The following is a 17,304-nucleotide window of genomic DNA, read 5'->3' as shown; positions in this document are numbered from 1 at the left end:
TTATTTTCTCTCCTGCATAAATTTTTAACACTCATTTCTTGTTTTTTAGGTTTTTGCCTAATGTGCCACCAGCTTTTATATTGTAACTTATTTGAAATTTCTTGTTTTGCTACTCCTTTCTCTTACTCTATTTTATTTTTTCCTTCTTCTTCTTCTTATTTTTGTTTTAAATTGTGTTTTCTCTCTTGCTGCAACTTGCTTCTATTCTGCACTGTTACTATTTCTCCCCACCTCCAGCCTATCAAAATTATTTTTGCTTGTCATTAGTCAACTCATGTTCTTTTCTCCCATTCTTAAAATATCCCTATTCTCTCTCTAACTTTATCAATCTTTGCCCATTGGTTGTGAACAATGTGGTTATTGTTGAATTTTTTCAATTGTATTTCTAGATTGTCACTACTTTTGTATTTTAAATCTGAAATTTTACTTTTCCCCTCACCTACTCCATTATGCCTCCCTCTTGCCCTTTTTTATTTTAAACTTTATTTTTACCTGTCTCAAGCCTGACTTTCATTCCTCGCTCAGTATTCCATTTACCTCTATCCTCTAAAAATTATTGCTCTTTCCTCTAGACATCTCTTTTTCCTTATTTCTATTTTCTGTCTTATTTCCATCCCAAGAATATTAATCTTAGTTCATTTTTTGTTGATATTTTTTGTTGAAAATATCCACTGCCATGGTGGATATTTTCTCCAATTGGTTCTTTTTCTCCAATTTGGTGCCTAGTTTCTCTCTCCCTCCCCCTCTCTCTATCTCTATCTATATATCTCTATCTGTATCTATATATGTAAAATCTGACATATATATGTCAAATTTTAAATATATGTAAATTTCTGTTTAAACCTAATACTACACATTTTTCTCACTCCATTGCACCTTCCCCTTCTCTTTTTTATTTATGATGTCACTTTTATTTTCTTTCTTTCTTCACCCTATCTCTATTCCTTACTCTTATTATTGCTCCTCTCTCTACACTCACAAAATCACTTTTCTTTCAGTGAATTATCTCATATTTGTTTTTTCTTTCTTATAATAGCCTTAATATCTTTACACCTTAATTAATATTGACTCATTTGCTGTTGACAGTGTGGTTATTTTTTGGAGTTATTTTGGCGGGTGTGGGTTTGTTTCCAGGGCTGTTTGGTTTTGTTCTGGCAGCACCTGTACAACTGTATACCCGACTGTGTAGTGGGTGATGAGACTTTCAGACAGCCAAACAGAGAGAAAGACCCACCAAAGAGTGGAACAACAACAACCAAACCCCAATTACACCCAGAAAGCCCACATAAATGGCATAAAGGGTATCCTAAGAACATCAAGCTCAGGAAATCAAGGAAACTGTACCACTGAGTCCCACAGGTCTCCAATCACCGAAAGTCACACCATGAAGACAAAGAGTCAAAGCAGATTAATCTAATATGCAGGAAAAAAAAACAAAAATTGTGTAAAATGGGGAGGCAAAGGAACAACTCCTGATTGAAAGGAAAGGAGGAATCTCTAGAAAGACTGCTAAATAAAATTGGGGTAAGCAAATTATCAAAAACTGGCTTTATAATAATGGTTATAAGAATGCTCAAAGAGCTCAGGAGAACTAAAATAAGTGCAGAGAATCTATAAGAAACTTACTATGATCTATGCCAGCGTGAAAAAGAACATAAAAGCTATCCATAAAAGCCAGGAAGAAATGAAAAATACAATATCTGAAATGAAGAACACAGTAGAAGGAATGAAAAGCAGGTTGGATGAAACAGAGGATAAAATTAGTAAACTGGAGGACAAGGTAGAAAGAAATTCCCAGATAGAAGAGCAAAATGAAAAGACTCAAAAAGAATTCAGAGAGTTTAAGGGATTTGCAGAACAACATGAAAGATAATAATATCTAAATAATAGGGATACCAGAAGGAGAAGAGAAAAAGAGGACCAAGGGAGATAAAATCTGTTTGAAAGATCTGTTTGACAGCAAACTTTCCTAACTTGATGAAAGAAAAAGTCACAGGAAGCACAGAGGGTCCAAATCAATTGAACCCAAAAAGGCCCATCCCAAGACAAATCATAATTCAAATGGTAAAATTCTAAGACAAAGAGAAATCTTAAATACAACAAGGGAGAAACAGCTAGTAATATACAAGGAAAACCACTGGGCAATCAGCTTATTTCTCGATAGAAATACTATTGAGAAACACTAAGCCAGAAAGGAATGACTAGAAATATTCAAAGTAAAGAAAATCAAAGGCCTGACACCAAGGTTCCTCTATCCAGCAAGGTTCTCATTTAAAATGGAAGGTGAAATAAGGAGTTTTCCAGACAAAAGGCTAAAAGAATACATCTCCTTTAAACAAGCATTGCAGATGCTAAAATATGAAGAAAAAGAGAGAGTAGGAGAGAGAGGAGCACAGGTACAAAGGAGAAAAATGTCAATTAATAAGTACCTATCAATAATAACCTTAAATGTAAATGGATTAAATGCTCCAATCAAAAGACACAGGGTAGCTGAGTAGATAAGAAAACATGACCAGCATATATGCAGTCTATAAGAAAATCACCTCAGAACAAAAGATCTATACAAACTGAAAGCGAAAAGATAGACAAAAATATTCCAAGCAGACAGACATGAAAGAAAAGCTAGGTAACAATACTTATATCAGACAAAATAGATTTTTAAAAAGGCCATAAAAAGAGAAAAAGAACATTTCATAATATTTAGGGCAGTAATTCATGAAGAAAATATAACCATTGTAAACATTTATGCACCCAAAATAGGAGCACCAGAATATATAAAGGAAATCTTGGAGGAGTTTAAGAAAGATATCAGCAGCAATACACTCATAGTAAAGATTTTAACATCACACTGTCAACAATGGATAGACCTTCCAAGGGAAAAATCAACAAAGATATTGTATCATTGACTAACACCATGAATGGCCTTAACAGACATATACAGAACCTTTGCCCCAAATAAGCAAAAAAGTACATATTTTCAAATATGTATGAAACAATTTTCAAAGATATACCACACAGTTTGAGACAAAACAAGCCTCAACAAATTCAAGAAAATTGAAATCATATCAAGCATCTTCTCAGATAACAATGGCTGGAAAACAGAAACCAACCTCAAGGAAAAATTCAAAAATATTTAAATTCATGGAGACTGGGGCATAGCATGCTATTCAATAATAAACGGGTTAACAATGAGATCAAGAAAGAAATAATAAAAATTTTCTGGAAACAAATGAAAAGGAACACACAGCAGCCAAAAATGTATGAGACACAATGAAGGCAGTTCTAAGAAAGAAGTTCATAGCAATATAGGCCTCTTCAAAGAGATAGAAAAATTTCAAGTAAACAACCTAACCTTACATCTGCAAGAACTAGAGGAACAGCAAAAAAGCCCAAAGTGAACACTAGGAAGGAAGGAAATAATCAAGATCAGGGCAGAATTAAATGATATAGAGACTAAAAGGACAATTCAAAGGATCAATAAATCTAGGAGCTGGTTCTTTGAAAATATAAACAATATTGACAAACTTTAACCAGATTCATCAAGAAAAAAAGAGAGGATCCAAATAAATAAAATGAGAAATGAAAGAGGAAAACTTACAACCAATACCACAGAAATACAAAGGATTGTAAGAAATTACTAGGAACAATCATATGCCAAGAAATTCAATAACCTGGACAAAATGGACAAATCCCTAAAAACATAATCTTCCAAAACTCAGTCAAGAAGAAACAAAAAGCCTGAATAGACTTAACACAACTAGTGAAATTTAATTAGTAATAAAAAAAAATCCTGGCACACAAAAACCCTGGACTGGACGGCTTCACAGGCAAACTTTACCAAACATCTAGAGAAGAGCTAACTCTACATTCTCAAACTATTCCAAAAAATTCAAGAAGGAGGAAAACTTCAAAATTCTTTGTGAGGCCAATTCATCTAATTCCAAAACCAGGTAAAGACAAAAACAAAGAGAAAATTACAGGCAAGTGCTGTTGATGACCAGAGATGACCAGAGATGACCAGAGATGACCAGAGATGTTAAAATCCTCAACAAAATATTGATGAACCAGATCCAGCAGCACACTAAAAAGATCATACACCATGATCAAGTGGGATTCATTCCAGGATGCAAGGGTGGTGCGATATTTGCAAATTAATAAACATAATATATCGCATAAACGAAATGAAAAACAAAAACCACATGATTATATCAATAGATGCTATAAAAGCATTTGCTAAAATCTAGCACCCATTTATGATAAAAATAGACCTCAGCAAAATGGGAATGGAGGGGGCATACTCCAACATAATAAAGGCCATATATGAGAAACTACAGCCAATATCATAATGGGCAAAAACTAAAAGTTTTTCCCCTAAGATCTGAAGGAAGAGTGTCTGATTTCAAAACTTTTATTCAATATAGTATTAGAAGTTTAGCCACAGCAATCAGATGAGAACAACAAATGAAATCTATCCAAATTAGAAAGGAGGAAGTAAAATTGTCATTGTTTGCAGATGACAGATAAGTGTTATTGAAAACCCTATAGATGCCACCAAAGCTACTCAACCTTATAAGTGAATTTGACAAAATAGCAGGATACAAAGTCAATATGCAGAAATTCAAGGCATGTTTGTATATAAACAATGAAATATCAGAAACAGGAACTAGAGAAAAATCCCATTTACTATAATAAGAAAAAAATGTACCTAGAAATAAAATTAACCAAGAGGGTAAAAGACCTGTACTCAGAAAACTACACAATACTGAAGAAAGAAATCAAGGAAGACACAAGTAAATGGAAGCATATACCGTGTTTATGGATTGGAAGAATTATCATTACCAAAATGCCTGTACTACCCAAAGCAATTTATAGATTCAATGCAATCGTTATTAAGATACCAATGACATACTTTGCAGATATAGAACAAACATTTCAAAAATGTCTATGGAACTAAAAATGACCCCCCAAAACTTCATCAATTAAAGAAAGAACAAAATAGGATGAATCACAATACCTGATATCAAACTCATTATAAGGCCACTGTAATCAAAACAGTTTGGTACTGGCATAAGAACAGACTCATAGATAAATAGAAGAGAATAGAGAACCCAGAAATAAACACATATCTTTATTGTCAATTACTATTTGCAAAGGAGGCAGGAGCGTAAAAATATCCTCTTTAATAAATGGTGTTGGGAGATCTGAACAGGTATATGCAAAAAAATGAAACTAGACTACCAACTTACACAGTACACCAGAATAAACTAAACATGGATAAAATACTTAAATATAAGTAGTGACACCAAAAAGAAAAAGAAAACATAGGCAGTAAAATTTCAGTTATCCCAAGCAGAAATATTTTCACCAATATATCTTCTAGGGCAAGAAACATAAAGGAAAATATAAACAAAGGGACTGCATCAAATTAAAAAGCTTCTGAACAGCTAAAGAAAACAGCATCAGAAGGGAAAGGGAACCAACTGTATGGGAAAGCATATTTGCCAATGATACTTTGGACAAGGATTTGATCTCCAAAATATATAAAGAACTAACTGTATGGGAAAGCATATTTGCCAATGATACTTTGGACAAGGATTTGATCTCCAAAATATATAAAGAACTCATGTGAATAAACACAAGGAAGACAATCAAATTAGAAAATAGACAAAGGACCTGAACAGATACTTCTGCAAAGAGGACTTTCAGAGGGTCTGTAATTATATCAAAGGATGCTCAACATAACTAGCCATCAGAGAATTGTCAATTAAAGCCATATGGTGATACTACCTTACACCAGTCAGAATGGTCATCATTTAAAAAAAAATCAACAGACAACAAATGCTGGTGAGGATTGGGAGAAAAGGGACCCCCAGTGCACTGTTGATGGAAATATAGACTGGGCAGCCGCTGTGGAAAAATGTATGAAATTTCCTCAAAAAACTAAAAATAGAACTGCCTTTTGACCCAGCCATTCCACAGCTGGCATATACCCTATGAATCCTTAATCACCAATTCAAAATAAACTATGCACCCCTGTGTTCATAATAGCATTATTTATAATAGCCAAGTGCTAGATACAGCCAAAGTACACATCAGTAAATGTGTAGATAAAAAAAACCTGTAGTACATTTATACAGTGGAATTCCATGCAGAAGAAAGAAAGAACTCTTGTCTGTCACAACAGTATAGCTAGAACTGGAGAGTATTATGCTAAATGAAATAAGTCCAGTGGTGAAAGACAAATACCATATGGTCACACCTATAAGAGGAACCTAATCAACAACACCAAAAAACAAGCAAAATAGATCCATAGGCATGGAAACAAGGAACACACTGACAGTGACCAGAGGGGAGGGTGGAGGTATATAGTGGGAGAGATAAAAGGAAGAGACCAATCAAAGAGCACACATAAAGGACTGCAGACAGAGACAACAGGATGGGGATTGACTGTAAACAGGACGGTCAGCTTGGCAAGGCAGAGTGATGGGGAAAAAATTGGAACAACTGTAATAGAACAACAATTGGAAAAAATATTATGCCTTCTTTTAATGTAGGACTAGATTTGAACTAACTTTTAGAAATGTATATTTGGAAGATGGATTCAAGTAGGCTGCACAGGAAGACACTGAACTCACCCCCTCCCACAGAGAGACTTAATGTGCACCTACTTACAGAACCTTTTTTTTCCCTGAAGAACTGAGGCCCAATTGAACAGCATCATCAGGACAAATGAGAAAGGGATCACATGAAAAAAGGTAGAAGATACAGAGGCAGTAACGCAGGAAACCCAACCTGCACAGCAACCAATAGTAAGAAACGATATCACAGAGAGGCCCATGCACAGATTTAAAACAGCTCTTTAAAGACACTTAGGCTATATATGAAGGAAACGCATTTACTAACCCTAACATATTGGGTTTGGAGAGCCATTGTTTACAGTCTCTCTGCAGCTAGATAGAAGCAAAGGAGCTCATACAAGTGCTTTAGTTAGCTTGCAAGGCTGCCACACTGTGCTCCAGGCCACCTTAGTTTATGCCAGCCCCAGATCCAGCAAGTCATCCCGCTCTGCCACCCCCAGCACTGTATACATTTATTTTAGCCCCAGACAGGCTTTGATAGTCACCTAGCACATGCAGCCTATACAGCGTTTACTTCTACACATCCTACACACCCTATACAAGGCCACTCCTTCAGGACCAGGAAAGGTAGCTATTTCTGTTTAACTTGGAAACAAATACATAATGACAAATAAAATGATAAGATAAAGGACTATGTTCAAAATGAAAGAACAACCCCAGAAAAAAACCCTAATGAAATAAAGGTAAATAATATTCCTAGTAAAGAGTTCAAACCATCAGTCATAAATATGCTCGTCAAATATGGGAGGAAAATAGAGGAACACAGTGAGAACTTCAACAGAGTTAGCAAATATAAAAAGGAACCAATCAGAGCCCAGAAATAAGCATACCCTTATACGACCAATTGATTCATAACAAAGGAGGCAAAAATATACCTTGGAAAAGCATATACACTCTTCAATAATTGGTGTATAGAAAACTGGACAGCCACATGCAAAGGAATAAAACTAGGCCATACTCTTATACCACACAGCTCCCAGGCACACATATATTAAAGACTTGAATGTAAGACTTCAAATCATGAACTTCTAAAAGAAAACACTGGTGGAAAGCTGTCTGGCATTAGCCATGGTGGTAAAATTTTGGGGTCTGATATAAAAAGCAAAATCAACAGTAACAAAAATAAACAGCTGGGACTACATCAATATGAAAAGCTTCTGCATAGAAAAACAACAAAGGAAAACATCAACAAAATGAAAGGCATCTACCAGATGGGAGAAAATATTTCCAAATCCTGTGTCTAATACGGCATTGATATTCAAAAGATATAAAGAACTCACACAATTCAACATCAGAAAACAAACAATACATTAGAAAATGGGCAGAGAACCTAATAGACATTTTCCCAAAGGCGTACACATAGGTCAACAGACACATAAAAAGATGTTCAACATCACTAATCATCAGGGAAATGCAAATAAAAACCACAATGAGATATCACCTTATACCAGTCAGAATGGTCATTACCAAAAAGTTAAATATGCCATACACCTGAAATCAATACAAAGTGATATTGTAAAAAAGTTAACAAACAAGTGTTGGCAAGGATGTGGAGAGAAGGGCAACATCATGCACTGTTGGTGAAATTGCAAACTGGAGCAGTCACTACAAAAATATGGAGGTTCCTCAAAAAATTAAAAACAGAACTAACAACACAGAAATTCAACTTTGGGGTATTTATCTGGAGAAAATTAAAAAAAACTAATTTAAAAAGATATATATGCCATTATATTTATCATAACATTGTTTATAATACTAAGATATAGAAGCAACCTTAGTGCCCACTAATAAATGAATAAATGCATCACTAAATAGTTACATGTCAACAAATATGCATGTATATGTGTAAATACCACATATTCTTTATATATGCATATATATGTGTACACATATACAATGGACTATTACTCAGTCATAAAAAAGAATGAAATATTGTCATTTGTGACAACTTGGATGGATCTGTACCTAAGCCCTATCCTAAGTGAAATAAGTCAGACAAATAAAGACAAATACTATAAAATTTTAGTTATATGTAGAGTCTAAAACAAAACAAACAAGGAAACAATATGGATTCATAGATACAGAGAATAAATTACTGATTGCTAAAGAGTAGGTGGTAGGGGGTGGGTTAAAAATATAAAGGGGACTCAAAGATACAAACTACAAGTTAAAAGTAAATAAGTCAGACTTCTGGCCAAGATGGTGGCACAGGTAAGGGCAATGTTGTGCCTCCTAGCACAACCAAAAGGACAACAGCAACAAAAACAACAAATCCAGAATGGCCAGAAAATTGAACTGTATAAAAGTCTGTCAACCAGGGGGTTAAACATTTATCCAGACTTATAAGAGGGGCAGACACAGGTACCAATCAGAAAAGACACACAGCAAGGGGGCAACTTGCAGACCCAGTGAGGTGGCAGCTGGTGGAGCAAGCATTCCTACATTTGTGTACATATAAACTGTGAGGAAAAACTGGGGAGCAAGATAGATCACTCAACCCAAGATTTCAGCACAGGGAAATAAAACCTTAAAACCTCTGGAGAAACCTGTGGGGTTGCCCTGGCAGGAGAAACTCCCAACCTTACAGGAGAGTTCACTGGAGAGACCCACAGGGTCCTAGAATGTACACAAGCCCACCCACAGGGGAATCAGCACCAAAAGGGCCCAATTTGCTTGTGGGAGGCAGAGGAAGTGAATGAAAGTCAGCCCAGGGCCAAGCAAGCAGCATTGTTTCCACTTGGCCACCTCTCCCACACAGCTGCACAAAGCAGTGACATGGGTTGCTTCCCTCCAGTGAAAACCTAAGGTCCCACCCCTTACTATGTAACAGATGCACTGAGATAAAAATATGACCCAAATAAAAAGAAGAGATCAAAGATTCAGAAACATATAACTAAGCAATAAAGATGCACAGTTCAAAACAATGGTAATTAGAATGTTCACATTTGGGTATAGTCAAATAATAGAGGAAAAAGTGAAGGCCATGAAAAGTGAAACAAAGAAACACATACAGAGAACCAACAGGAAGGAAACTGGAACTCAAATCAATAGTTTGGAGAAGAGGAAGAAATAAATATTCAACCAGAACAGAATAAAGAAACAAGAATTCAAAGAAACAAGGAGAGGCTTAGGAACCTCTGGGACAACTTCAAACATTGCAACATTTGAATCATAAGGGTGCCAGAAGGAGAAGAGGAAGAGCATGAAATTGCAAACTTATGTGAGAACATAATGAAGGAGAACTTCCCTAATCTAGCAAAGGAAATAGACTTCCAGGAAGCTCAGGAAGCTCAGAGAGAGAGTCCCAAGGAATCTGGACCCAAGGAAGCACACACCAAGGCACATCATGATTCCATTACCCAAGATGAAAGATAAGGAGTGAATATTAAAAGCACCAAGAGAAAAGGAAACAGTCACCTACAAAGGAGTTCCCATCAGACTGTCAGCTGATTTCTCTAAAGAAACTTTATGGGCAAGAAGGGGCTGAAAAGAAGTATTCAAAGTCAGAAGTCAAGGACCTACACCCAAGATTACTTTGTCCAGCAAAGCTATCATTTAGACTGGAAGGGCAGATAAAGTGTTCCCCAGATAAGGTCAAGTTAAAGGAGTTCATCATCACCAAGTCTTTATTATAAAAATGCTAGATATTAAAATTGTTATCTAAGAAGAAGATTACAAATATGAATAATAAAATGACAACAAATTTAAAACTTTCAACAACCAAACCTAAGAAAACAAATACAAAAATGAACAAAACAAACTTATAGAACAGGAACAGATTCACAGAAAAGGAGATCACATGAGGGGTTATCAGTGGGGAGGAGAAGGGGGAAAATGGGGGAAAAGGTACAGAGAATAAGGAGCATAAATGGTAGGTACAAATAGACAGGGGAAGGTTAAGAATAGTACGGGAATTGAGAAGACAAAGTGCTTATATGTATAACCCATGGACATGAACTAAGGGGGGTGGGAAATGCAGGTGGGAGGAGGGGTGTGGAGAGGAGGGGAACAAAGGGGAAAATGGGACAACTGTAATAGTATAATCAATAAAATGTATTTAAAAATAAAATAAGTCAGAGAGATGTAATGCACAGCATAGGAAATGTAGTAAATAATGTAACAACTTTGTATAGTTACAGTTACTAGATTTATGACAGTGATTGCTTTGTCAGATATACACATAAATGTTTAATCATTATTTTGTATACCTGAAACTAGTGTAATACTGTATGCCAACTAAATTTTGCTTAAAAATGTGTACTTTATTTGTTTCCTTTGGTCTTTTTTAAAAATAAAATTTATTTTCCTTTTCATTGGTTATCTATTAAGATAAATGCCAGTTGTATTTTACCTCCTCCCAAGTGAAAGACATTTTTTAAAATATTAGAGTACAACGTCCTTTTGTTTTTATTATTTTAATCATTTTCATTAGGGAATATAGCTGTGTCCTTAGAAAGTTTATTTTACTATATAGTTCATCTGTTCATTGGAGTCTGTGAGTAATGTTCTATAATACTATCAGTTAAGATATTAAAGGAAAACAGGTAAATGGGATAAAAGAATGGATTATTGAGACAACTAGAGGAACCTGGAGGATGTTATAATAGTAAAGACTATGTTCCTTGAAAGTCATAATCATTACCCTCATTGAACTTACATAGTGTCATGGGACATATACACATATTTTATTCTTCATTTGAATAAAAATATTCTACATAGAATCAGAGATTCTGTCTATCTATCATCTATCCATCTACATATCTTCTACCTATCCATTAGTGGAAATATGGAGATCATATGTATCTTGGTGATGATAAGACAATGCATGCTCTGTCATAGGTTGAACACAAGAACCTGGAGAATATTATGCCAAGTGAGGTAAACCAATCAGAAAAGGACAAATACCATATGATTTCACTTACATGTGGAATCTAATGAACAAAATAAACTAACAAAGTGGTGACAGACTCATAGATGCAGAGAACAGACTGATAGATGTCAGAGGGAGCAGATTAGGGGATGAGTAAGAGGGTAAAGGAATTAAGCAAAGCTTAAAAAGAACAACTGCTGGTGATTGCTACAGGGAAGGGCATTTGGGGGAGGGTGTGGGGAGGATAACTGGTGTTGGAAGAAGACTTGATTTAGGGTGGTAAGTACACAATACAACACCCAGATGATGTATTGTAGAATTATACACCTGAAACATATATTACTTTATTAACAAACGGCTTCCCAATAAATGCAGTAAATAAATGCTCATTGATATGTACATACATACCTAAATATAAATTTCAGAAAAAGGAAATGTTCCAAGAGGGCTATTTGACACTGTATAACAGAGAATACAAAAATAAAGGTCTCCTTTGATTCAGTTGTGTGTTTAAGAATTTATACTAAGGAGATTATCAAGAAAATTGTATACGTATAAGCATGTATGTGTATAAGCATACATATAAATATATGCATATGTGTATGCACATATATGAAACTCCAAAGAACATCCTAATATTCTTTGAAGCTTTATATCTGAGCAAAAATTTTGGAAACAACAACATGCCTGATGATAGAGGACTAGTTCAATAACTTCTTATATCCATTAATGGAATGCAGTCATGTAGCATTTAAAACGTGTGCTTGTGTGCACGTGGTATGCGGTGGGGATGTGAGGCTGCATGCCACGGAGAGAGAGGGACAGCATGGGGGTCAGAGAGAGAGAGATTGATCATGGTACTTTTCAAGTGAAGGAAGCAGATTAAAAGTATAGATTGTAATCAATTTTCATTTTAAAAATCATTATAATGATCTGAGTTTCCTGGGAACATTAAGCTTTTAAAAGGATGAATCCTACTAATTTATGATAATAAAATCTTTATTAATTATTGAAAATTTTATTAAAATTAGCTATAAACCTGTCATTCTATGATAACTAGTTTTAATATTTTGGTATTTAATTCTGCGGGCATCACTAGGTATATAAAAATATATAGGTAATGTTCTAATCTTTACATTTTGAAATTGATACACTGTATTAAAAGTCAATCTGTTTTCAAATTCCAGCATAAATCAATGTGAATATCAGACTTTAAATACAAAGAGAAAGGCAAATGTCAAGATCCCCGTACTTTAAAAGCAGGTGGTGTTTAATGCTTCATGCTTATTAAACATCCTTCTATCTTTACTAGCAACAGAGTGGGTGGGACTAGGAGCTGCTATATATTTAGCAGTACTTTTACATTTCAAAGAGCTTATAATGTGTATTTTTGATGACTAATCCCTAAGGTGATTCATTCTCAACTGCACAGAAACATTGTCTTATTTTGAAGAGAAAAAAAAACAATGCTAGTTTAATCACGATTATTTTGTTGGAGGGGAACCAAATGCCAAAAACAGATTTCTGCTTTATTTTCAAAAGAAGACATTGGTAGGATGACAATTTAACAAGTATGCAGCTGTAGAAATTGTAATACCATTTTTAAAGCCATGTCTTCACTGAGCCATTGAGTTAAGTGTTTGATTCAAACCAGTAAGATAAGGTCAGTAGCTATATTCTATATGCAGATAACAAAGTATGATTTGTTATCCTTTAGCAGGTTTATGTTAATAATAATAGCTATTTTAAATACTATGCAATTTACAGTATTAGCTATATTCAGACATTTACCTTTGAACAAAGGTAAATGGGGGGAAAAGGTACAGGGTTTTGTCAGTCTTGGTGCTGTTTTGTTTCTAACCAGATGCTTTGCTGTTGGGGGTGGAGGTCTGTCCTCTGAACTGTAAAATATTTAGCAGCATTTTTGGCCTCTGCTGGCATCACCCCAGTGGTGATAGTTAAAAATATCTCCAAACATTGCTAAATACCCATTTAGGGAAGAAAATCACCCCCAGTTGAGAACCACTGCTTTAGAATATAAAATGGAATAAGTTTTGTCCTTGCATGGGGCTCTCTGGTAAGAAGGAATAGAGGCCTTTTCTATATTAAAGGAAGAGATATCATCAGAAAGATGATATGGTAGTGGACCTTAGACTTACCTATCTAGCCAAAAATATGTTTGCTAGGTCACAAGAACAAAGGTTCTATGTTGATGTGAGACACACATCCAAGGTGTTACCCAAATATCCCTTTGCCTGGCTCTTTTCTTTTCTGCCTAGATGATCCGTGGGTTAGTTCTTGTCTCTGGACATGACCTGGATATGCAATATCCTCAGAGTTGATCAATAATATTATCTCAAATAAACATGACTACCGATAACGTATAACTATCCTAATTGTCCACATAGAATTCAAGTGATTCATTAACTTTTTATGAAAACATATTCTTCTATTTTTCTTTGTTTTCATTTAATCTCTTTGTCTACATTTGCTCAAAATATCAACTTCAGTTTTATCTGCATGTGACATTTTTCATGTGTTAGATCTCTTCATGAAAAGCACCTCTAAGACAGTTACTGAAAATAAATAAAAAATACACTTATTTGGAAATAAAAATATCCAAGAGGCTATCCCACTGCACTAAGAAATAACTTTTTATACATTAGCTGTTTTGTGTGGTTAAGATTATATTCATCACTCATTCACTTAAAAAAGATTTTCATTGATGCCTATTATTTACCCAACATGGCCATAGGTATAAAGTTATGAATATTACCTTTTCTGTGCTGATAAACGTGCCATGAAGAGAGAGAAAATAAGGAAAATGATAGCTACAATGTTAATAGGTATAAATGATCCAAGGATGTTATATGACAGCATTTGAAAAGCACTAAGAATTTTTGGATGAATGAACTCTTTCTTTCCCTATGACTGTTTAAACTTAATTTTCAAACATAAAAACATAAAATTAATTGATTTAACTTATTGTGTACTTCATAAGCACTATGAAGGACAGCTTGCAACCCATTTTTCTGAGAAAAGTTTTACTCAAAAGTTAAATTCTGCTTTTTTGTTAATTTTTTTCTTTCCCTTTTTATTTTTCTGCTACTTATTGTGAATAAAATTCCCAGCTGATATGTTAGGGAATATATATGCTTTTTCCAGGAAATATTACATCTTAATTAAAGTAGTCAGTGCTGCATTATCATTAGCCTTTTATGACATCGGGTAAGGTTCTTTTGTTAAAACCATTTCCTGGACAATTTTTAAAAGAAGTTTCCTGTTCAATAGGGTGGCAGGCCTGAGAATATTTTTTTAAAAGTATATTTTATTAGCCCTGGCTGGTGTAGCTCAGTGGATTGAGTGTGGGCCTGTGAACTACAGGATCAAGGTTTGATTCCCAGTCAGGGCGCTCGCTTGGGTTGCAGGCCAGTTCCCAGCAGGGGACACACGGGAGGCAACCATACATTGATATTTCTCTCCCACTTTCTCCTTCCTTTCTCCTCTCCCTAAAAATAAATAAATAAAATATTAAAAATATATATATTGTATTGATCATGCTATTACAGTTGTCTGATATTTTTCCCCTTTATTCCCCTCTGCCATGTACCACTTCTCCCACCAGCATTCCCCTATCTTAATTCACATTCATGGGTCATATATATAAGTTCTTTGGATACTCCATTTCCCATACTATTCTTAACCTGCCCCAGTCTATTTTGTACCTACCAATTATGCTCCTTATTCCCTGTACCTTTTCCCCCATTTTCCCCCTTCTCCTCCCCACTGATAGCCCCTCATGTGATCTCTTTTTCTGTGAATCTGTTCCTGTTCTATAAGTTTGTTTTGTTCATTTTTGTATTTGATTTTTAGGCTTGATTGTTGAAAGTTTTAAATTTGTTGTCATTTTATTATTCATATTTGTAATCTTCTTCTTAGATAACAATTTTAATATCTAGCATTTTTATAATAAAGACTTGGTGATGATGAACTCCTTTAACTTGACCTTATCTGGGGAACACTTTATCTGCCCTTCCAGTCTAAATGATAGCTTTGCTGGACAAAGTAATCTTGGGTGTAGGTCCTTGACTTCTGACTTTGAATACTTCTTTTCAGCCCCTTCTTGCCCATAAAGTTTCTTTAGAGAAATCAGCTGACAGTCTGATGGGAACTCCTTTGTAGGTGACTGTTTCCTTTTCTCTTGGTGCTTTTAATATTCACTCCTTATCTTTCATCTTGGGTAATGGAATCATGATGTGCCTTGGTGTGTGCTTCCTTGGGTCCAGATTCCTTGGGACTCTCTCTCTGAGCTTCCTGGGCTTCCTGGAAGTCTATTTCCTTTGCTAGATTAGGGAAGTTCTCCTTCATTATGTTTTCATATAAGGTTTCAATTTCTTGTTCTTTCTGTTCTTCTCTGGCAGAAGAGAAGAACATCCTATAATTCAGATGATGGAACCTTTAAAGTTGTCCCAGAGGTTCCTAAGCCTCTCCTCATTTTTCTGAATTTTTGTTTCTTCATTTTGTTCTGGTTGAATATTTATTTCTTCCTCTTCTCCAAACTATTGATTTGAGTTCCAGTTTCCTTCCTGTTGGTTCTCTGTATGTGTTTCTTTGTTTCGCTTTTCACAGCCTTCACTTTTTCCTCTATTTTTTGACCATACTCAACCATTTCTGTGAGTATCCTGATTACCAGTATTTTGAACTGTGCCTCTGATAAGAAGGCTATCTATTCATTGCATAGTTATATTGTTTCTGTATCTTTGATCTCTTATTTCATTTGGGCCATATTTGTTTGTCTTGGAGCATCTGTTAGGAGTAAGGGGTAGAGCCTTAGGTTTTTGCCAGGGTGGGGCAACCTTCTTCACTCGTTTGGTGATGTATGTGCAAGAGGGGTCTGACAGGGAACAATGTCCCCTGCTCAGCTCTCAGCTGCTTCCATCGACTTCACCCACTACCACAAGCAAATTGGGCCCTTCTGGTGCTGATTCCTGTGTGGGTGAGCTTATGTACATTCTAGGACCATGTGAGTCTCTTCAATAAACTCTCCTGTGAGGCTGAGAGTTCCCCTGGCCACTGCAATCCCCACAGGTTTTTTCAGTCAGAGATTTTGAGGCTTTATTTTCCTGTGCTGGAATCCTGGGTTGCAAAGTCTGTCTTATTCCCCAGTTGTTCCTCCTGGTTTATCTTCATGCAAACATGGGACTGCCTACTCCATCAGCTGTCACCTTATGGAGAGTCCTCTCTACCTAGGCTGCCTGTCTCCACTTCTTAATACTAAGACCCTCTCCTACCAGTCTGGATGAATGTTTCCTCTTTAACTCCTTGTTGTTGAATTTCCATACAGTTCAATTTTCTAGTAGTTCTAGTTATTTTTTGTTTTCAAATTTTCTGTCCTTCTTTTGGTTGTAGAAGGAGGAAAAGTGTATCTACCCTACTCCTCCATTTGTCCAGAAGTCACTGAAATAAAAAGGCCTGGGCATTTTTCAAACCATGATTCCTGGTCCAATACCAGCAGCGGTTACTCTACTCTAAGTTCTTAAAATTACAGAGAATAAGATTGAAAAAGAGATATTTGGGGAAGTCATGAACAATAACGAGAACCTCTTTAGGGCAAGGAAACAATTTCAAGTTTTGCTATTATTGTTCATCACCTGATTTTTAATTAATGATGATAAAAATTACACTATTTAAAATTTGTCAGAAACATTATCTGTACTAATTTTCTCAAATGTTCCTATATGATGTCATTTAAATTCTTTTTTCTATCTTAAGAGTTCGTCTCAGTACTTTGGGGGA

At 35.3% G+C, this 17,304-nt stretch overlaps 1 long non-coding RNA gene across 1 annotated transcript; it reads right to left on the bottom strand.

Annotated features, from left to right (window-relative positions):
- Window positions 1-876: 876 nt before the first annotated feature.
- Window positions 877-16,034, bottom strand: LOC119000890 (uncharacterized). Its single transcript, XR_005069434.1, has 3 exons — window positions 15,941-16,034; window positions 4,906-4,908; window positions 877-887 (listed from the first exon to the last, which is right to left on the bottom strand). It is a non-coding gene; the product is annotated as an uncharacterized LOC119000890 (long non-coding RNA).
- Between the last annotated feature and the right edge of the window lie 1,270 nt (window positions 16,035-17,304).

The sequence above is a fragment of the Sturnira hondurensis genome, unplaced genomic scaffold (genome assembly GCF_014824575.4).
Source record: "Sturnira hondurensis isolate 20B ecotype Veracruz unplaced genomic scaffold, ASM1482457v3 Scaffold0016433, whole genome shotgun sequence".
NCBI classification, from domain to species: domain Eukaryota; kingdom Metazoa; phylum Chordata; class Mammalia; order Chiroptera; family Phyllostomidae; genus Sturnira; species Sturnira hondurensis.
Note: the sequence above shows the minus strand (reverse complement) of the source record. Positions and strands in the feature narration are given on the sequence as shown.